The sequence below is a fragment of the Falco cherrug genome, chromosome 7 (assembly GCF_023634085.1).
Source record: "Falco cherrug isolate bFalChe1 chromosome 7, bFalChe1.pri, whole genome shotgun sequence".
Taxonomy (NCBI): domain Eukaryota; kingdom Metazoa; phylum Chordata; class Aves; order Falconiformes; family Falconidae; genus Falco; species Falco cherrug.
In genome coordinates, this window is record NC_073703.1 from 32,775,945 (window position 1) to 32,783,506 (window position 7,562).

A 7,562-nucleotide genomic window follows, 5' to 3' on the forward strand; every position below is an offset into this window, starting at 1 on the left:
GCATGGCCCAGCCCGGAAAGCCAACCGTACCCTGCGCTGCATCACCAGCGGCGTGGCCAGCGGGTCCAGGGAGGGGATTCTGCCCCTCTGCTCCGCTCTGGTGAGACCCCTCCTGCAGCTGTGTCCAGTCTGGGGCCCCCGGCGTGCAGCAGGGCTGGCCAAGGCTCCCGGCCACGCAGGACACGAGGGTCCAGACCCTTCCCAGCTGCCTGCAGGTGCTTTGCTGGTGTGGCTTAAGAAGCAATGTACGAACCACTCACCTGGCAGCTGGGCCACCTTCTGCAGGTGCTTCACTCCATCGACAACAGAGGGAGCCCGAGGATGTCTGTGCTCCGGAGTCAGGACCTCGGGCAAATTTAGGGTGGGATGAATCCAGAGCTAAACAAGTATTAATACGTTCAGAAGCCAGCAGTAGCAGCATTCAAGTATATTTATATATAAACAGAGAAAAGGAGGGAGGGAAAGTGCATGCACACGCTTTGGCTTCTCCATGACCCCCAAAATGCCATAAATCACTTCCAGCAGGAGAGCAAGATGCAGCAAGTTTTGCCTCCTGCCCCTGCCCTTCCGGCATAATTAGGGCAAACCCTGCCCTGCCATCAGCCGTGCAGCCAGGAGGCTGCGGCACCGGCGGGAGCAAGGCAGGGTGCAGGAGCTGGGGGCTTTCAGCCTGCACTGAGGCCCCTACGCCAGGCACCGGCGGGAGCAAGGCAGGGTGCAGGAGCTGGGGGCTTTCAGCCTGCACCGAGGCCCCTACGCCAAGAACGCGATGCTCCTGCTCCCACTGCTAAAACCACCGAGGGTCAAGGAAGATGATATTTCCATCTTTTGGAAACTAAATACTGGGAACACGCCTACACAGTCTTTGTCATAATCTCCCAAATTCAGTTAGAAGTAAAGAACAGGCAGAGGTCAAACTTTTCCAGGCTTAATAGAAACGCTATCAAAATTTAACCTCTTCCCTGCTAGCAGTGCTTGGATTTCCCATTCCCAACAAAGACAGGGCCACAGCATTCACGTGCATGATGAACACATGCTTGCCTTTGCAGCAGTGTTATTTTTCTTCTCCCCCTTCCCTGTGTGCACAGGCAATGCAGACAGCAATGTTTCTGACACTGGCAAGGATGAGAAGATTCAGTTGCATGACAACCGTCTGTGGAGAGATGCAATCTTGCATCACACATCCCATTCGGCTGCAGATACTCAGCAGAGCTGCTCTGCTGTGCCATGAACATACATGCCAGCTTGACGTTGCTTCACCCCATCTCACATGCTAGAAGAGAAGAGGCATGAAAGATGGGCTTCCAGGGGACCAGATGGGCACCTGTCAGCAGCCATACATCAAGAGATCAATGCTTTGGATTGTGCATAAAAGAAAAAATAAAAGAAGAAGAAAAGGGGAAAAAAAACCACCTTCTGTAAGATTTTCAAACACATGATTCTTAGATGCTGTGTGAAAAAAACCCAAATTGGCAGCTCTCCCCTTTTTTTCTGAGTGAGCAGGAGTGAAACACATTTATTGTAGCACCCCTCACCATTTTGGAAAAGCAGTAAAGAGGGGCCCATTTCTCTGAGTCACTTCCCTCTGACATTTCAGGGGAGCAGTGGGCAGCTGCATACAGATGGCCAACCTGGAGAGCAGGAGCAGTGAAGTGGTGACAAGTTGAACGCTGCAGCTCAGCACTGTCACTTACCAAAAGGTCAGGATTTAATTTTGATCTATAGATTGGTGTTCATAAGGATCCCAAGCCCTAGAAATCAATAGTGGAGTCCAAAATGTGACATGTTAGGCAGCAGAGATGCTCAAGTAACTTTATCTTGCCTAGCAGACCTCTGTGTCAAGGCTCTTTGCTCCAGCCCAGCTGTCTCCGAGCTCAGGAGCCATACGGCTGGTAGGACTTCAGAGAGAGATCAAATTCAGAGGCAGCAAAGCATACGGTTGTTTGCTTTCCATGTCCCTGCTCAACTTTTGGCCTCCTACTTCCATAATGAATTTCTCGGAGGTTCTCAGCATTGCTTGCTCTTTTGCAGACTGCACTTCCAGCTACAAAAATAGCACAGACACTAAAACAATCATCAGAAATCAGATAAGAGCTCCTCCCAGGAGGAAGAAAAAGATCTCTTTCTTCTCTTTTCTTTTTTTGTTCTCTGTGTTTAAGAAGGCTGATGTGTTACAATCACAGATTGTGATTTTCATCCCAAAGTGCTTCGCAAGAGCTTGCCAGCACCTCTGTGCAGAGCTGGCAGCAGGCACTGCTGGGACGAGCTGTACAGCTTCACTAGAGCACAGCCTGCCTGAGCTGCTCACACAAACCCTCCAAATATCTGCACTAGACATTCTGGTGTAGAAATAACTGAAGACAACAGACAACACTGTTTTCTGACATTGCTTCTTCCTAAAATGCAGCTCAGAGAGGAAAATGCATAGGTAAAAACTCTGTCACACACAGCTTTCTGTGGTCTTGGCAAGTCATTTTTGCCACTGAGTTTTGCCAATAGAGCCTTAGGGAGTCTTCCGCATCTCCCCCAGTTTCCAGCTGGCCACCCCACTCCTCCCTCCCCAGGCTGTGATGCTCACCAGACTTTCCCCAAGCCATCTCAGTTCATTAACTCAGGACGAGTGCCTGGGCCCTGGTCGGGTTGGTGTTCTCCCATCCTTGGGAGTTAAATCAGCTCTCAGAGGGGTCCCGCCAGTCCTGGAGCTGGGGTGAGATAAGCCCTGGGAAAACAAGGATGGGAGAGGGCAGGGAAAGGAGTGTGGGACTTCCACCAATCCTTCTCCCCACTCACTGCTTTCCATGGAAACACATTCAAAACCTTGCTCTTCTCTAAAATGAGAGGTTTATGACTCCCTTGTCTGTGTATCATTACTGATAAGCACTCTGATATATATGCCCGGTCACACTGTGAACTCCCTGCCCCTTGCTCATATGCATGTGCACAGAAACATATACCCACAAGCCCCCAAAAAGAGCCTTTAAATGTTACGTAAACACAAATAAATAAATACAGTACAGCAAATGGGGCCATAAGGGACCTTGAGTGGCCTCCTAGTTCATCCCCCAAGGCAGGGTCAAATTACACAGCTTATTGCCCGACCCAGTGCTAAAAATACCCATTGGCCAAAATTCCGGTCTTCCTGGGCAGCTGCTTCCCGAGACTCTCTCCTTTTCACTCTTCAAAGCTTTTCCTGGATTTAGATGTCCCTCACTGAAGTTTAAGCCCAGCCACTTTCCTGTCCCCGGCAGACACAGGGAACAGTTCATTCCCATCCTGCTCGTAGCACACATCTGGAGACGGTTATGTCTCCCACTCTGGCTCTGCTGCATTTGCATCTCTTTTCTAGACAAACATCAGCAGCTTGTTTGGGAAAAAACAAAGAGTCAGTGGTTGGCCATAATGCACAAAGCATAGCTGGTGATGGTGCTGGAAGGAGCCGATGATATGGCTCATTTGTTGGCAAACTGGTGGTAGCATGAAAATAGGGCAGGTCTCAGCAGGGGCACCAGGGCCAGGCACCATGAGACCCCAGCAATATTTTGCAGCACGACTTGTCTACTGCTAACAGCCCCAGTATCCTACTCCCACCTCTGGGCTGGCACATGTCTGCAAGACTGTTTTGCGGCATTTTTCCATTTTTAATGTTCTTTCAAAGATTGTTCTTGCAGGAGGTCAGAAAAAGAGGCATAGTTATAAAAACAGACCAAGCACATACTGGACCAAAATGACATGCTCCCACATCTGCCTGAAGATATAACTGATCTGAATATGAATTTCATCATTTGTGGTGATTCTCACTCAATGCTCCCCCCACCTTCAACATGGACCATTGCTTCTGCATACAACAGCACCTTGCAACATGACTCACCTCCACCAAGCAAAGCACATTTTCCACCCACGTAGCTGCAGCTCCTCTTCTGGAGGTCACCACTGTGACTGTGGACAGTAGCGCACGTCTGCCCCACTGCTGATGCACCTACTGAACAAACGTGCCCTGCTAGCGGTTGCACTGATATACCAACACCCTGCACAGGAGCCCTTGATAGGAGGGCTCACACTCCCATTCCTCAATGCATCTCCTCTCACAGAGCCCTTGAAATGCAAAGGAAGAAAAAGTTGCTCTCTTTTCCCTTTAACACCAGCAAAGACTCACTGAACCTTAGCTGTAAAGCTGCAATCACCAACATGTGAGAATTTTTGGAGTCCTAACTGAAAGGGGAAACACCATCTACTGCAAAAGCCACAGCTTAGCTGGCCTGTCCCTTACAGAAACTCTGAGAGTTTCACCCAGCTCAGTATAAGAGAGCTGATGAAATCCCATCTGAAGGTGTCAGGGCCTCAGGTCAATCTAAACACTCTTCTGGGAGCATCCTGAGTCCTCTTCCCTCCCCCAGCCTCAGAGACGCTGCTCCACATTTTTCCCTCACTGTTTTTCTTGGCAGCTGTTTTCTTTCAAGTCAAGCTATGGCTGTGTTGCTTTTAGGTACTTAAATTCATATTCTTGATTCATTTCTTCCCTAATCACTTGGGATACTGCATTTTACAAAAGGGAGTATAATTAATCTTCCAGGTTTGTGCACGTGTGATGAAAAAGATGTGATCCGTGACAATTTAATGCCCTAGCTATCTGCTAGACAATGGAAATTTCTGAATTATACCCAAAAAAGCCACACCCAGGCTCACAAAGACTGCAGCAGCTGACAAGCATCTTCTCCAAACTCTTAAACAGGAACATTTTTCGAGGGCTTTTTTGTTGTTCTTGTTTTAAACTTGGCCCCAAAAATCAGTTGCAAAAGAGCAAAGCTGGCAACTTATGCAGTGGTTCGATGAGTTCCAGAAGCTGTTGAATTTCTCCCTACGTTTTCAGCCATCAGGGAGACCCACCAAGGTGCATTTTGTATGGTGATTGCTGTTAATGTGCTCCCACTCCCCTCTAACATGCATTCCTCCTCCTGCTCCCCTCTAACATACATTCCTCGCCACCTCGGTGGTGGTGACGGTGGTTCGGCAGTCAGCATTGCTCACAGATAGCTCCATCCCATCTCAATCACTCTCTTAGATGCTAACAACTCTGCAATGACCAACGAATATATTGGCTGCCCGTAACAAAGCTATTAAAGTGATTCTGGTAGGAAATTGTGGGAATGTTGCAGTAATCAGACGGAATTATAAAAGGTTAATGAAGATGAAAGGACAGAATATACAGAGGAAAAGCCCAGGCAGCCAGGGAGATTTTGGCAAGATTTGCTAGGCTGCTGCCTGGCCACACACTAATACATTTCCTGCATTTCCCAATCCAGCTGCTCATTTCCAGTAGCCTCAGCAAATCTGTATCGCTGGAAGAAATGCTGAGCTACTGCGTGGCTGGTAGCATTTGTAGTGACTCTTGCCCATTATTGACACAATGGTCACGTTTCCAAAAGGAATTTGGGAAGAAAGCTCATTTAATCTAGATACAGTATCCCTGAGGAGGCTAAAGTCACAAGTGCTCCAGCTCAGCCTGGAAACCATAACTGATGTATCATCGATGTGTTGCTCAGCTAGAGGACATCTCTTTCCAAGTCACCTCAGTATTTTTGGATGGAAATTTTTTCGTTCAGTGTTATCAGAGAGCTGCTAAGAACAAGCAATCTTCTGTTACCGCTGGGTAGGAGAGGACAGTGCAAGGCACTCCTTCAAAGCAGAGGGGAGGAAACTTCTTAATTTCTTTCCATCCTCATCACGGGACAATTTCTGACAGTACACTTGTACTGTAGTATCCAGATTTCATGCTATGGGGCTCCACTCATTCCCCTTAAAAAGTTATTTAATGCCTTAATAGATGTCCTCATCACACTTTCTTTTTTTCTTAACCACACCACTGTTTTCTTCATTATATCTCTCACCACCTAAAATATCCCTTCTTCCTCACCAGCACTTCAGACTTTCAAATGACTGCAGGCTCTTGCCTAATCTCTCTCCTACTCTTCATCCGATGTCGAGACGGGTGCTTAGCTAAGCTATGCGCATAGCTCACTGTCAGCATCACCACATAAATCAGTCTCTCCAGCTCCAGCATGCTGCCGGTGCTATTCTCTGAATTCCTGCCACTCGACACCGCATCTCCTTGGGCAGATGCCAAGAAGGGGACACAGACCTGCTGGGTGGGACCAGACAAGCTCAGCAGAGAAGGACTTGCAGCTCTTGTTGTCCCCAGCACAGGGTACCTGCACATATAACCAAGCTCACCACCCAGCAGGTTTGCTGCTGTCTTCTAGAATTCACCTTTCATATGATCTTCCACCAAAATTTCTCCATGCTTTTTCCAACTTCCCCATCTCCTTAAAGAGAAGGTTATTTTTGGCCATGTTATTTAGCTTAAGTATTTCCAAAGCAAGCCTTGATCTCCTCTGTTGCTCATTTCTCTCAGTTCCTCCCAGTTCCACAGTGACTGCAGGTTTGACTACACTGCATTTAGCACTGAGATTATTTATAAAGGGACCATGTTCAGCCAGATTTACCACCAGCACTGTCTGTAAGCCAAGAGACACCTCTTTCATCCCACCCACATGTCCCCCTGCAATTATGGCAGTCAATACTGATGCTAAGGGTACGTGTAGGCAAACAGAGTTTACTCACTGCTAACTCAGTCTCCATGCAGCTTGCCCTTTGGGAAACTGGAACAATTGCAGCCTCCTTTCCCTTTCCCCATGACAGCACAGACATTTATGTTTCGTCGTTGATGTGATCGTGGTCACAGTGCACAACACTGGCCACCCCAGTTGCAATGCTGGCCATCCCAGACACTGCACAGCCTTGGCAGCAGAGACCCAGTGCACAGCAATACCCACAACTGACAGCAGCATCAGCCTCCCCAGCCTCCGGATTTTTGTAGCCCTGACGAACTTTGAGCTGGCTTTCAATTTATGCAAGCTGCTGTATGCGTGCCACTTTGAACTGCCTGCATGAGTAAACCACGCTGATGAGGGAGCTGGAGTTCATGGGGACTGCAGTCAGTCATATCACAACCCATGACAGATTTAATTGCAGATTAGAAATTCCGTAGCAGAAATATTACAGGAGACTTGAGATCCTAATTGTTTCCTGCATAAGGTAGGAGCTTAATTTTATTTTTAAACTCCCAAGCGCTGACAGCCAATATTTTGGTGTGAAAAAACTAAAGAAGCAACTGCTACCTCACTGTGAACAGGTAACAACTTCCAGAGTTTAATCTTACACCTTAATTTGTTCTTAATATTCAGATCGTGGCAGCAGCCAGGAAGCATTATCAAGCTAAGTGCTCCTTTGTGTCAATACACAGCAGTAGAAAAATTCCCCGCCCAAATGAGCTGTGATTGTTGCATCTGCTGGAAGAAAGCCATGCTCTCTCTTGTGCCATACTAATGCACTTTTAGCGACAGAACTGATTAGGATTCCTGCTTTGGATTTGCTCAGATCTAGCTGGGTTGGTTTTTTAATCTTCGGGATAAGCTGTGGATAGAGAATTAGCCATTTAGATATAAATGCATCGCTGGGAAACGGTTTGCCAGTGACGGCCGCAAAATGACTTCAGTGTCTGATCT

The 7,562-nt window shown here is 47.7% G+C and overlaps 1 long non-coding RNA gene across 1 annotated transcript; it reads right to left on the minus strand.

The window, feature by feature from the left end:
- Window positions 1-269: 269 nt before the first annotated feature.
- Window positions 270-4,141, minus strand: LOC129736546 (uncharacterized). The gene is made up of 3 exons (XR_008733302.1): window positions 3,869-4,141; window positions 2,579-2,719; window positions 270-378 (listed from the first exon to the last, which is right to left on the minus strand). It is a non-coding gene; the product is annotated as an uncharacterized LOC129736546 (long non-coding RNA).
- Between the last annotated feature and the right edge of the window lie 3,421 nt (window positions 4,142-7,562).